Source organism: Coenobita brevimanus, chromosome 37 (assembly GCF_032717465.1).
Source record: "Coenobita brevimanus isolate Jiangsu-jjx chromosome 37, ASM3271746v2, whole genome shotgun sequence".
Lineage (NCBI taxonomy): Eukaryota > Metazoa > Arthropoda > Malacostraca > Decapoda > Coenobitidae > Coenobita > Coenobita brevimanus.
In genome coordinates, this window is record NC_136990.1 from 7,038,038 (window position 1) to 7,052,984 (window position 14,947).

The 14,947-nt window shown below is 45.7% G+C and overlaps 1 protein-coding gene across 1 annotated transcript in view; it reads left to right on the top strand.

Moving 5' to 3' along the window:
• LOC145396404 (uncharacterized) overlaps positions 1 to 14,947 on the top strand; it is a 231,929-nt gene that overhangs the window by 145,257 nt on the left and 71,725 nt on the right. The window lies entirely within an intron of this gene.

The window sequence follows — 14,947 nt, forward strand, 5'->3', positions numbered from 1 at the left end:
ACACAAACTAAATTTTAAAATATTCATGCACCAGATTACAGGTGTCCCAGTCATTAAAAATCTGTATCAGTTGAACCCGAACTGCTGTAGGAAGTGAGTTTCAAGGAGTAACAGTTCGGGGAAAAGGGGAATTCTGGAATAAGCTGAAAAAAGTCATGTACTATTATCAATAGCAAAAAAATCATGTCTTTGAATCAAAAGGGCTTTCCTGAAAGTAACCATCACTAAAGGGGAAGCACCAACTCTTAGAAATTTATAGACTTACTTGTGCTTCCCTCCTGCCGTGTGAGAAAACTACTTTACTCCACATTAAGGTCTCAGTGCATGTTGCCAGAATGTGAAAAAAAAAAAAAAAATGGATACACCCAGTCCAAGTAGCATCTGAGGTACCTGTGGATACACCCAGTCCAAGTAGCATCTGAGGTACCTGTAATTTTGGATGGTTGGCAACAAAAAGCAAACTTCAGACTCAGTTATTTATTGGCATTTGTATTTTAGAATATCTTTTTTCATTAAAAAGTACATCATATCAATCAGCTCCCTCTGAAAGCTTTGGATGTCAAGAAGAGGAGCTGCCATAGTATGCTTGGAGTGATGATAGCAACTCTAACGATAAGAAGAAAAACAAACTTTTTTTATTTTCCTCCACCTGGTGTATCAGTGTGAAATTGTAACTTCAGCTTTATCACTATATCATTGCACAATACTGTATCTGTTTGCCTGTACAACAGGATAGAAAATTTTATTTTTGTGTAATAGAAAAGACTAGTTTTGTGAAGACTGAACCCGTATAAAAATTTAGGATATTTTGAATACATATGTGTACCAATATAATTGTAAGGACTATGGATACGGTGTAAACCTTCTTACTACTTTTTTTTTCTGAACCCCAAACCAAAAAATTATCAGACACAAATCAGGTGTTTCATATGGACTCCATTGATTTAATGGTATCAGGGAGGATATTTGACATTCTTTGACTTATGGAACTCCAGTCGGTATATATTTCTTATTACTCACCGAGTATATAGATGTCGTTTCGGAGACCTGTAGCAGTGATCTTCAGTTTTAAGTGGAGCGGCGGCTATGTGTGAGTGGTAGAGTTCCCAGCCTGTACCCGCAATGGTCTGCTGCACCAATGTATCCCAACGTTAGGAGCTGCTGACGAGTAGACAGTCAGAAGTAGAGTTGCTCCCATTGATCATTTTGAGCTCACTATACCCTAAGGAATGTTTTAACAATGTTTCAGCTAGGTGTTCCTCACTCGAAATAAGAGTTAATTTCAACCCCTCAAAATGCAGAACAAAAGTTGCTGGCATTGTTCATTCTGGGTTTGCAAGACCTCAATGAATGCAAAGTTTCAACCAAGTGTTCTTCAGTTAAAAACATTTTTTTTTTTTTTTCGGTGTGGAGTTCACTTTCGAACTTTTAGGCAGATTTCTGACCTACCAGCAACACATTTCTGACGTGTCGGGAACTTAAGGTCTCAGACTCAACACAGTACAATTTTCAGCAACATATGATGCTTTAATCGTTTTCTTTGGAAGAGGGGCGGAGTCAGGAAGGAGGAGACACGAAAATGAAGAGGTGAAAGGGGTTCGTGGGTGGATCGCTGGCGCTCAGGTTCATTGATTCGAGAATATGTGTGTAATTCACTGGGTCGGTCAGGATCACTTGATGGTCGTGATCGTCAGCTTTTACCCTCCCGGAAGGGAGCTTAGAGCTCATATAGTCCAATCTAAGGGCAAGGCTGTGACCTTCACACACGCACACACCCGTTCCCTTGCTCAAGGGGGACAGTAACCACCCACTTCGTCAGTGAAACTTTTCGCAACCTGAGCGAGACGCGAACTCCCGTCCACCAGTTGGCAAGCGGGAACATTACCACTGCACCAGCGAGCGTTGAATTAAAAAAAACAAATTGTGCTAGTGTAATTTAACAATAGTTGGTGAGTTATATTTAAATATTATTTCACCATGCCTATTTAACTCATATTCTGCCTTAAAAAGATATTTCATCATTTCCCCATTTAAACTTCTTCACTATGAAACTCTTACATGAGATCGAAGCTCGATCCAAACCCTACCTACTAAATAGTCTTGGATCTCTCTCTTTAACACACACACACACACACACATCCTTGCTTATTGCTATGTGAGGTGAGCACAGCAATCATCTGTCTTTCATCTATCTACCTGTCCACCTGTCAACAGACAGATGCCGAAATCCCGTACATGGTTGCCACAAGCAAATCGCCCCCATATCGGTTTTTCTCTGTTCCTTGGCTGGACTCCATCAAACTCACACCTCCCTCTCATAAATTTCCACTCTGTCTTTCTATCTGACTGTCTAACTCATCTTTATTTTTCCCCTCCCCCTTTCCCCCCTCAGTGACATACTCAAGAAGAAAGTGATTCATTCTCCATCCTTTGTACATGACCAACTCCCTACCCACTGTGTGCCGGCAGACTGTGGACCCTCATGGAGCCGTGATGCCGGCCAATTTTCAACTTTTTTTTTGCTAGATAGGTTAGAAATGATGAGAAAACATGGAGAGCAACCAAAAAAGTACTCACAAAAGCCATTTAGGTCAATTTTGGGGTTGATTCTCCTTGAGCAGGTGGCTGAAAACTTCGGAGTAACTCCCATTGACTTTATCGGCCGCCACTGACACCTATTGAGTTAAGGTAGATCTTCATGTTCTTCACTGGTAACTATGCTGTTCGAGCCAAGGACACTTGTTGGGTATATAGATGATACAGGAAATTTGTACAGATGCGGGATGGGTGCGTGCACGTCCTGCCAGTCATCTCCCGCCAAATTTGCAAATTCGTGTGTTGAAGCCGGTTTCAGTTACAGACCGTATAGGTACGGCTCTGGCACTGTCCGCAGACGTAGGCATAGCCGTACCTGTACGACTCTGGCACTCGGCGGATTAAAGTACATGACCACCCCACCTTAAAGTATTTGTCTTACCTCATTCAGCAGCACCCTCTTCACCATCAGAACGCTTTTTCACTTCTTCATTTGTTTCTTTATCTCTCTCCATGTGACGTCACATGCCTCCCTCAAATTACTCATCTGGCATGCAGACATTTAATCAGCAATTTCAAACCAGCGGTAACTAGGAATCCCCTACATTGTACGAGTAATTATATAGCTATACCACATGAAATGAACCAGATCTAAAGATCTCTTTATCTTACCCAGTGACCTTACCTGGAGGAAAATTGAACAGTGTTGAGGCATATTTAAAAAATCTTTAAGAGTGGCAGTGGTTCAGATGAGTCCTAATATTACAATCTGTTCTTATGTTGAATTGCGGAAATTATTTCTGTCCTCCTGAAATTGATCATAACAAGTCTACCGTTTATTTTACCGCTATTCTTAAGATGATTTTAAACATTATGAACTGTGTTAAAACAAGACATGTTTTAGGGTACATTTACAGTCTCATGAACTGTCACAGTTTTTCATACCTTGTCATTCGATTATCACGTATCACCATGGCAAAATACGAATCAGAGTGTCGGATGATACTGGTACCAATGCTCTCATGTTTTAAAATATACATTGCTTCGTAATTCTCAGATACAGAGGTATGCAACTGTATTTAACCCCCAAACGCCAGGCGATTTTTATTGCTTGTGGGCAATTTTCCCAAAATTGCTTAGTTTCACACCTTAATATCTCTGAACTTATAGCAGTTAGAGAAACAAATAAAAAAAAAAGAAACATTATTTACCAACTTTCTTCTTGCAAAGGAATGCATCCCTAGGTCTATAGGTGGTCCCTTTGATGAGTAGGGATGTAAAGAAGATGGGTTACTTTCAGTGCATGAGTCTGGCTGTGTTCGACCAGTTGTGTGCAGGCCAAACTTCGGGCTCTGCGGCCACACTCTGGTTAGTGTTTGTAACACTGATTTCCCGGGGAGAATGGTGCATTTGTAACACTGCCGAAGCTCTCGCTATGGAATTTTCCATTTTTAGTAATCAATCTCTCCCACTTTCCCTTCTCACAGGTATGGTTATGAGTTATCACCTGGTTCTTGTGTCTTGTATATATGGTGTTCCAGCCATAACAGCGTTGCACTTTGCCCAGTTTGTGTTTGGGAGGAGAAGAATACAATATTACCCATTTTCCCTCACTGTCTTACAATTTTTCATCTTGGAAACACTTTGAGAGGAAATTTCCATCTTTCCGTTTCACTTTCTCCTCAGCTAGCATGCACTAGTGTAATAACTTATTATAAACCTTGGGGTAGATGTTTCTGTTACTGGTTAGGCTTTTTGGCACATTTTCTTGACATGAGGCTAATGCTTTTCTCACTAATTATGTTATATACGAGCATTACTTATTCTACTGGCACTTCATATTACATGTACGGATCATTGCACTTATTTTGCACAATAAAACAAAGGCAAGAAACCTAAATACTGCACTAACACAAAAAATAATTTTCTGCAGGTGCACATAAGGTTTTCTTTCGTAAGTGATACTGTAACTAAACATATTTACAACCACTTCACATCCACCTTGTCTTATGTAATTATGACAGATCATTAAAAGACACACACACAAACACACAGCACTTTCTTGTCTTCGTCCCCTATTGACAAACATGCTCCCACACACCTGTGCGTAGAAACCATGTTCATGGTGGTAAACGAAGAAGCACTCTGAGCAGAGTGCAATCTTGCACTCATGACACTGATAGGCCGTTTCCTTGCCGGCAATGGGCCAACATTTTCTCAAACATGGCAATGCCTGTATGTCACTCGCCCTGCAGGTGCTTGCCCAGATTGGCGAGATAATGCCTTGCCAGATACTGTGCACTGGCCAATCTGTCAGCAGGTGGCACCTCTTTGCACTTCCCTCCGTTCACTTGGAACCTCAACAGTTCCATACTTTTCAAGGAACTGCTGTGCAAGTTCTTTCCGTACTCACATAAGGAAATACTCTTACCCACAACCTCCTTGTAATGAATGTAACTGTTGAGGATACTTATATCCAACAGGTGCAGGCACGCCATTTTATACCACCTGCAAACTTCCGAAGGCAGTCAATCTCGCCAATCTGCATGTCAGATTTTTCCACGAGCAGCATGTTGAGACTGTAATCGTTGATGGCATCTGAAACAATGGTTGCCTGGTCCTGTAGTCTGTTTTCCCTGTGTCCCGCATAAACCCATGGTGAAGTATGGTAAGCATATTCACCTTTCACTTGCCATGCCAGTGAATGGCCAACATGCTACCACATTTTCGGGCTAACAGGGCACATTTCTCAGTCTTTTCGGGGAATGATGGAAAATTTAGTCTTCATGCACAGACGGTAACACAGGAACCAATCGCATGTTGCAGCAAATATTTCGTCAATGCTGCAGAAATGTGTTAATTGTCAGTGTAAAGGATATGATTTTTGTAAAAGTACCTGTCATTAAGCACTTTCACCAGAGCAGCGGACAACCCATGACGATCATCACTGGGTTTATCCAATATTACTTCTAGCACATATTATTATTCTCTGGGACAAGGACTCATCAAGCTATCAAACAGATATAGCCTGCGAAAGTTTACCTCCTCCACCAGGTACTGCATAACTGCGACGGTAAAAACGGCTTGAAAAAAGGACAGGATGGTTGGTTCTCCTGCCGCCAGGTGCTGCCTCGGGACACCTGCACCAGTCACAGCATAGGCAGGTAGGGTAGGCTGGAAACCCTCACCTTCGTTCCACACAAAAGTGTCAAGCCTGCTGATGCCAGGACTGCTAGGGCGTGATCTTGCAGGAAGAAGGTGCCTCTTGGCATCACAAGGACGCCCACGACCACGTGCATGCCCATGGTAACAGGCAGTGGGGGGAGGGGAAGGAGAGGCGGACGTGGAGGTGGGGGAGGATGTGGGATATGACTCACCTGTAGCAGGGACTCCCTGCGGTGATGCTGCCTTGCCATGTTTCCTAGCTCCTGCCGACGACCTCGTTACCCTGACATATGAAGGGCCAGGATGTGGGGAAATGGCCCTTGAGGTGCTAGGCTGTGATGATGATGGTCGTGATGGGGAGGGAGGTTGGGCTTCATGCTCGAAGCATGGTGGAGAGATTCAGTGACGGCGTTTATGTACTATATGACCGTCATCGTCATCACAATCTCCTTCGCTTTCCCCAGTTCCTGGCACATCCCTCTCTTCACAAGTAACAAACGTGTCATGCTCCTACGCCTGTTCAGCCTCGTGAAGCAATTGTAGGTCCTAATCCAACGTGTCTGAGGGAGCAGGGTGGGCGCATGTGACATTTTGCTTTCAGCGTCATAACTCCCGCTTTTTTCAGGTGAAGTTTCATCACCTTCAGCTACAGCAGACACAGTATCCTCTAATATACATCCTATAGCACTGTCACTAAGCCCTTTCCTCGCATCATTTGGCAGGAGGTTGGCTGGAGTGGAAGATGCAAAGGGGCTGCAGGCAGCAGGGACAGAATCAGGCGAGAAGGATCCTGAAGACATTGTATTACACCTGGCCAGTGCACAGGAGAGACTGTCACGCACCAGTGCGGAGGTGGAAATATGCCAACACCCTTTGGTGATGAGATAAACTGGTGACTGCTTCAAACAACGGTGCGAAATCAAGTACGAGTATAGCCGTCACCAGGTGTTCTTGATCCACAAACTTTGTGTCAGTTATACTGTAGCTGTCACCCAGCATGTAGTGGTTAAATATGTAGTCTTAATTTTCATGTTTTTTAATACCTAAAATTGTGCCTAATCTAGCTTAAACATAATGTTGGCATGCTACAATACAATCGATACAAGTCTCAATTTCTGCATATTTCCCTTCTTTTCTAGATCCCTCTAGCTCTGAAATATGAAAACTTTTTTTTTTTTTTTAACAGGGGGATTTCAAACTCCACTGTGTCAGATGCAAGGCAGATACTGCCCAAATAAAATCAATGGTACGGTAATAAATCAGGAATAAGTCAATGTTTATAGTTTTGATCTGATTTAGACAAAACTTGGCAGAAGGGTAAAGGGTAAGCAAAGGTTGAAGAGTTTCTAATTTTAGAACAGTTGATAAAATTTCACGGTCACACGCCACTGTCAAACTTTCTGCCATTTAACTCGTTAATTAAGTTTGGATTAAACTTAATGGAAGGATTTGGGGTCAAAGATAGATTAACCAACTCACGCATGGCAATATTTCGGTAAGTTTCCCAGTGCATGATTTTATTCCATCTCCCTCTCGCCAGCCCCCCCCACGTGCCGCTGAAAATATGTATTGCCTTATTATCCCCACTCAAACATATATATATTGCCATGAAATCTATCTATCTATCTATCTATTGCCAGACACCTTAACCCGAGGCATCCCATCGACGTATGGGTATCTCGTGACGTTTTTTCACAGCTAGACCCGTCGACGTACAGGTACATCGCGCAATTGCAAGGTTCATAATTTGCACAATTTTCAATTTTCTCGTGTGATTTTTGGTATGTATACACGGGACACCTTTCTCTATTCCTCTACAAGATGCCAGGCAGGGACAATGCCTTACACCGCATGACCTTCCCCCCCCCCACACACCATTGTCTCGGCAATTCACCTGTTACCAGTGACCTGGCCAATAAAGACATTCAGGGCCAGAGTGATTCCCCAATCAATGACAATGTGGAGGACAAAGTTGACATAGCATTAGAGGAAGAAACAGCCAGAAATGATAATCAGGTAATGTCGCCAAAAAAGGTTAGGTATGTTGATGCGTTAGTGAGTGAAAGAATGCTTATATTGTCTAAATTACTGTTTGAAAACCAATATACTCTAGTACTACATATAAATTCGTACCAAATGAATTAATAAATACCATTTATGAGTGGTATGGAATAGTTACCCTCCCATAGAACCCGTTTTCCTTGGAGCCAGCTTGATAGAAAACCCAGTAAGGTAAGGAGTACTGCAATCTGTATCGAGTATTTTAAACCCCAGGTGAGTGATTTCTCTATGAATTTTCGATGTTTCTCACCAAAAACGAAGGTTTGAGCCAAAAAAAATTGTTTTCCAATATTGGTCGTGACTGAGGGGAATCAGTGGTGGAAAATCGGTCGGGACGTGACGGGTTAATCCCATATGGGGTCGCCACAAACAAATCACCTCCACGTCGCCCTGTCCCCCACCATTTCACTGCCCTGCTCCCAGCTCACACCCCCCATCTCTCATATACCTCTCCACTCCATCCCTCTATCTCATCCTTGGCCTCCCCCTCCCTCTCTCCCCCTCCACCTCACACACATACACTCCTTGTCAGTCTCTCACTCTCCATCCTCTCCACATGGGCAAACCACCTCAGTGTGTTTCTTCTAACGCTTCCTATCACATCCACATCCACACCACAATGTTCTTTCACATCGTAATGTGTCAGCCTGTCTCTCCATGTGACTCCACAGCCTCCTCTCAAATAACTAATTTCCACTGCTCTCACTCTTAACTTGTGTCCCTCCAACAAGGTGCAAGCTTCATTTCCATACATTAGAGTTGGTGTCACAACACTATCATGTAGTAACTTTTTCACTTCCATGCTCACTTCTCCGTTACTTATCACTGGTTTCAAGGAACCAGCAACCTTTCTTCCCTCTTGTACCCTTTCAAGCACTTCACCCTCCAAATTTCCATCTTTACTCATCACACTACCCAAGTACTTAAACGTACTTACATTTGCCATTTCCTCCTCATTCAACCTCACTTTACATTCACTGACTTTACTTCTCTCGAAGACCATCACTTTACTCTTCCCTACATTCACCTTTAGATTCCGTTTCTTACACACTCTCCCAAACTCGTCCACCAAGCCTTGCAGCTTCCCTTCATCTTCACCTAACAACACAGTATCATCTGTAAACAACAGTACAGGGAGTCTCCAAACACTGCCCTCTCTCATTAGGGCCACTCCAACATCTACTGCCCTACCTTGTGCCTCTTTTATAACCCCATCCATGTACAGATTGAACAACCATGGAGACATCCCTGTTTCAACGCAACCTTCGAATAAAAAAATTCACTCAGTTCACTATCCACACGCCCTGCAGCCTTAACACCGTCATACATATTCTTCACGGCATTCTTTTTTTTTTTTTTTTTTTCATAATAATCATGGCGGTGCAACTGCCAGGGTCATATGCCGCCGTATAACAAAGAAGTAAAAAGCAAAAAACAAAAAACAGAGGATAAGCCACACAATCAAAAAGGAGAAATTCTAAATATCCTTAAGAAGTCCTGCCTCCTTCACAAAGGAGAGGGTTGCCCCTCCCAAGACACAGGCATCCTCCCCAAGCACGGAGGAAAGATGATACACACCACCATCCGTTTGGTGGTCAGAGAGGAACCGACGCCGCAAATCCTCAAGACTAGGACACTCCACCAACAGGTGCCGAACAGTCAAGGGAACCAGACAGTCATCACAGAATGGAGGAGGAGCTTTCTCCATTAAAAAACCGTGAGAGAAACAGGTGTGGCCAATGCGGAGGCGGCACAAAGCAGTCTCCCATTGACGAGGGAAGCCCTGGTAACTGAATGAGCCCACCTTCTGGCAAATCGAGCGCAACTTATTGGCACCCACAGCATCCCAATGCTCCTGCCAACAGCACCAAACCCTGAAGGCAATAAAGGAGCGCATATCTGCAGCAGGCAGACGATACAGAGGGGACTGTGCAAGAGGGGAACGAGCTGCTGCCGCCTTGGCCAGCTGATCAGCTCGTTCATTCCCTGCCACTCCTACATGAGCTGGAACCCAACAGAAATCTACACGACGTCCACGACGCCCTAAAAGGAAAAGCCACTCTAAAATGGATAAAACCAAAGGATGAGAGGGATTAAAAGACTCCATTGCAGAAAGAGCACTTCGTGAGTCACTCAAAACAGTAAAAGCAGTGTGGGGGAGAGTGAAAAGAATCTGAAGGGCAAATAAAATAGCAGTCAGCTCAGCCGTAAAAACAGAAGCAGTCACAGGGAGGCTCCCACCTCGACAGAAGGTGGGAAACACCACACCAAAGCCCACACCCGCATCAGACTTAGATATGGAGTCCCCATGAGAAGAGGCATGCTCTAAAAACAGAGAAAATAAAACCTGAGAAGGAAGGGAGGCCTTACTGGATGAGAAGAAACGACAAAATGTCACCCTGGGGAGAAGCCAGTAGCCCACCCTCGGGACACGGTGGGGAGTGATCGGCACAGAAGGAACAGAGAAGCTAGACATAATTGACTGCACCCTGAAACCAAAGGGCTTTGGAAAGGATGGCCGAGTGACAAAAATAGGTGACAGAATCTTGAGAGACCTTGACAAAGGGCACAGAGTCTGGGAGACGAGATAAGCGATACCAACATCTCATCAAAAGGGAAGAGCAGAGCAAGTCTAGAGGAAGGACACCAGCATCAGCCAACAAACTCGAAATCGGGGAAGATCGGAATGCCCCAGTGGCGAACACCAGCATGATGTATGGAATCTAAAATACGAAGCCGGGCTTCTGAGGCAGAGGAATAAACTTCACATCCATAATGAAGTTTGGATAAAATCAGAGACTGATGCAAGAGGAGGAGGGTCTTGTGATCAGCTCCCCAGTATGTGTGCGCTAAAACTTTCAAGAGACCCAATTGTCTGAGACACTCAGCTTTTACCTACCTCAAGTGAGGGACCCAAGTCAACCGGCTGTCAAAAATCAGCCCTAAAAACCGGGTTTCCTTTAAACACGAAATACGATGCCCATCTAAAAAAAGGTTTGGGTCAGGGTGGACTCCACGAACGTGGCAAAAATGCATGGCAACGGTCTTCTTGAAGGAAAATTGAAAACCTCGTTCATCAGCCCATCTAGAGACACGGTTGAGAGCCATCTGCATCCTCCTTTCTGCCATTGACATCCATGAGGCAGTGACAGAGATTGATAAATCGTCAACGTAGAGAGAGCCACGAACACCATCAGGGAGCACAGAAATAACACTGTTAATTGCCACTGCGAAAAGGGTAACACTTAGTATGCTCCCTTGTGGCACACCATCCTCAAGGGGACGTGCAGTAGACAGCTCACTCCCGACTCGGACCCGAATAAAACGATTAGATAAAAACTCCCGGATATAAGTGGGGAGTTGCCCACGGAGACCAAACTCATAAAGAGATTGCAATATACCATGACGCCAGGAAGTGTCGTACGCCTCCTCCAAATCAGAGAACACTGTGATATGATGCTGGTTAGTTGCAAAAGCCTGGCAGATGGAAGATTCTAAAGAAAGGAGAGCATCTGTGGTCGACCGCATCTTCCGAAACCCACACTGGACTGGAGACAAGTAACCACCCTTCTCTAAGTACCACATGAGCCGACTATTCACCATCTTTTCGAGGACCTTACAAAGGCAAGATGTCAGCGAGATAGGGCGATAATTAGTGGCCTGCAAGTGATCCTTACCCGGCTTAGGGATGGGGAGAACCACAGCAACACCCCATGAGGTCGGAAACCCACCATAGCACCAAATTCTGTTATACAGTGACAACAGAAAATGAAGGGCTGCATCAGGCAAGTGGTGTAAGAAGGCATATGGGACATCATCCAAGCCTGGAGACAAGTCGCGACACTGCGACAATGCCGTCTGAAGTTCAGAAGCAGAAAAAGCAACATTATACAACTCCTCCACAGTAGATGGAAAACTAATGCCCAAAGATTCCAGGTGCCGTCGGCGGCGTGCCGACGGGGATGAGGTGTCCTGCCTAGAGACATTAACAAAATGAGCTGCAAATATCTCGGCAACAGATGAAGAATGAGCCACCACCACACCTGCATGAGATAAAACAGGAGGAGAGGGAACGGGAAATTTCCCTGAAATCTTCCTCACCCGTTTCCACACTTTTGTGAGAGGAGTCTGTGAAGAAATTGAAGAAACAAATGATGCCCAAGACTTCCTCCTAGCCTCCTTCATAATCCGCCAGGCATGAGCTCGGGCCCTCCTATATGCCGCTAAGTAACCAGGGTCACCTCGGTGACGACGAAGTCGGGAGAAAGCAGCACGTTTAGCCCGAACAGCAGAAGCACACTCATCAGTCCACCAGGGAACTGGACGGCAAGGAAAGTGACCAGCTGTTCTCGGAATACTCTGCAGTGCTGCCGAGTGTAGTAAGTCTGTGAAATACTCAACAGCAGCATCAGTGCTGACAAAATCCTCCACACATCGGTTCGGGGAACACAGCTCCTCCAAAACCGGCCAGACCGCCCTATCCAAGCGCCAGCGGGGAAGACGACGCCGAGGCGCACTCTGTGTCGATCTTAATAAAATAGGGAAGTGGTCACTGCCATGTAAGTCTGGTAACACAGCCCATGTAAAATTCAGGGCTACCCCTGCAGAGCACAGAGACAAATCAATAGAAGTAAAAATACCCGTTTGACTATGGAAGTAAGTAACTTCACCAGAATTTAAAATGTACAGGTCCACATCCTCCACAATGGAGGCTAACATAATACCTCTAGCATCAGCTGTGGAGCCACCCCACAGGGGATGATGACTGTTCATGTCGCCCAGCAAGAAATAGGGTGAGGGAAGTGCACGAATAAGATTTTCAAGCTCAACCCTCTCAATAGTGGCACTAGGAGGGAGGTACAAAGAGCACACAGTATAACGACGGGGAAGGAAAATCTGGAGAGCAACAGCCTGCAGTGGAGTGTTAAGACTCACAGCAGTGAAAGGTATGTCACTGCGTACTAGAATAGCCACACCCCCACCATGACCCTGTCCAGGAAGAGGATCTGAATAAAAAACCTGGTAACCAGGTGGACTGGGAGGTGCAGCATCACCAACCATTGTCTCTTGTAGGCAAACACACACAGGTGAATACTCAGCCAGAAGCCAACGGAGTTCGTCCCAGTTGGCTCGTAAACCACGGCAGTTCCATTGAATAATATTAGCCATTAAAACTATTGAAATAAAAAGGGGCAGGGGAGAGGGACAAACAGAAAACCATAAAAAAATACTAAAAATATTAAAATGGAGGAACTATATACACAAAAGAAAGGGTCACTTAGTGGAAACCACTGAGCGACCCTGGGAGACAATCTTCTTGGGAATGCGGATACGCCCACTAAGGGGCTTATCACGGGCAGCAGCATGGCTAGAACGAGGGCCTGGGGTCTGCGAAGTGTTTGGAGACTTCACAGACACCCGTCGCTGCCCAGCAGGAGAGGAAGAGCTACTCTGAACCCTGCCTGGGGCCCCCAGTGAACCAAGAGGTCGAGCAGGAGGGATTGGGGTCCTGGCCTCCAAACGTGGAGGGGGCAGGACAGGATCCTCCGAGGTAACTGGAGGAGGAACATCCGATACCCCGGAGGAAAAGGTGCCAGATTGACCTGACACCCCAGAAGCCCCCGAAGACCCAGAAGCAGGGTCCGAGGGCCGTTGCACAGATGGACTAACAACAGAGGATGTGGACTCCACGACTGACACCTCGCTTGGAGGATCTTCAAGACTCAAAGACTCTGAGGAACCACGATGACGTTTAGCAAATGAAGAATGTGCACCATGACTACCAGGGGATACCATAGATGTAGAGGTCGAGTCTTGAACTGTAGCGGCAACCATCTCAAGTCCGGGAGATTGTTGCACCGACATGGAATCAGCACATGAAGGCATAGGAGCTGACACAACAGGAGGAACTCGGGTCTGCTGCTGGACAGGACGACGAGGACGGCTATGACAAAACTGACGCATAAGACACTCCGTTACGGAAAACAGATGACATGGCTCTACTCCTGGCCTCAGGAAAGCTTATTTTATCATGATTACGGATGAGGAGGATCTCCTTCTCCAAGCAAAGCTGGGCACAGTCTTTAGATGAAGCAGGATGTGCCTCGCCACAGTGCAAACAACAAACAGGTCCAGGACAGTCCTGTCCTGCATGAGTGGATGCTCCACAACTGACACACACCACTGGGAGGCCCTGTTGCAAACGACGACAGACTCACCCAACATGCCCGTACATCTGACAGTGGTAGCAGCGTCGTGGATTTGGGACAAAGGGTTTGACCCTAAGGGACAACCAAGCCACCTTGATGGATGAAGGGAGAACATTACAGTCGAACGTCAGCAACAAGGATGGAGTTGGGGTAAGTACACCATCAACCTTCTTCCGAAACCTCTCCACTTTAACCACCCTGTGGACCTGGAGTTCTTCAAGCAGCTTCTCTTCACTGTATCGCAGTAAGTCTTTGGAGAAAACAACACCTCGACTATGATTAAAAAAGGCATGAGGAACACAAGTGAACAGTGCATCCGGGTCCTTACACTGGGCAGCCAGCCGGGAACCCTCTTCAGGGGATGTAACTTCCACTAGGAGGCTACCATCCCCCTGAGGTGAAATCTTCGGCTCTCTCCCACAGATTGACACAATGCGCCGATGAACAGTAAAAATGTCCAGATTCCCAATAGGCTGACCATCCAAAGTACGAATGGTGTAGTACCTTGGGAAATCAACCCTCTCATAGACACCTGGCAGGACCTCACGGGCATGTCCACAAGATGTTGTTGTCTGTTGCCGGCTCTTCTTCTTTGTAGTGGCCACTGACCACAAACCACTGGAACCAGGCAGGTATGGTTCCAAGGTGGCAATGTGGGCCTCACCAGCCAGAGGCACATGAGGCGCACAGGAGGGAGACTGTGAAGGATGGTCAGGGACGGAACCAGGGTCGTCAGCTGTAAAAATTTTAGAAGATGCCATATTAAAAAAAAAACACCTTCATTCCCCCACCCCTCCACCCACCATGGAGCCCAACAAGGGGAGGCCATATGCCAGGGAAAGCACCACTGGCGACCCCAGAAGTAGTGGGAAAGTATACACAGGTAACCACCAAGGGACCCTGACAAGGGTGACTCCAGGACGATAGGAGCCACCAGGTCCCCCAGTGCCCGCTTGACCGTAAAGCCACTAGGTGAC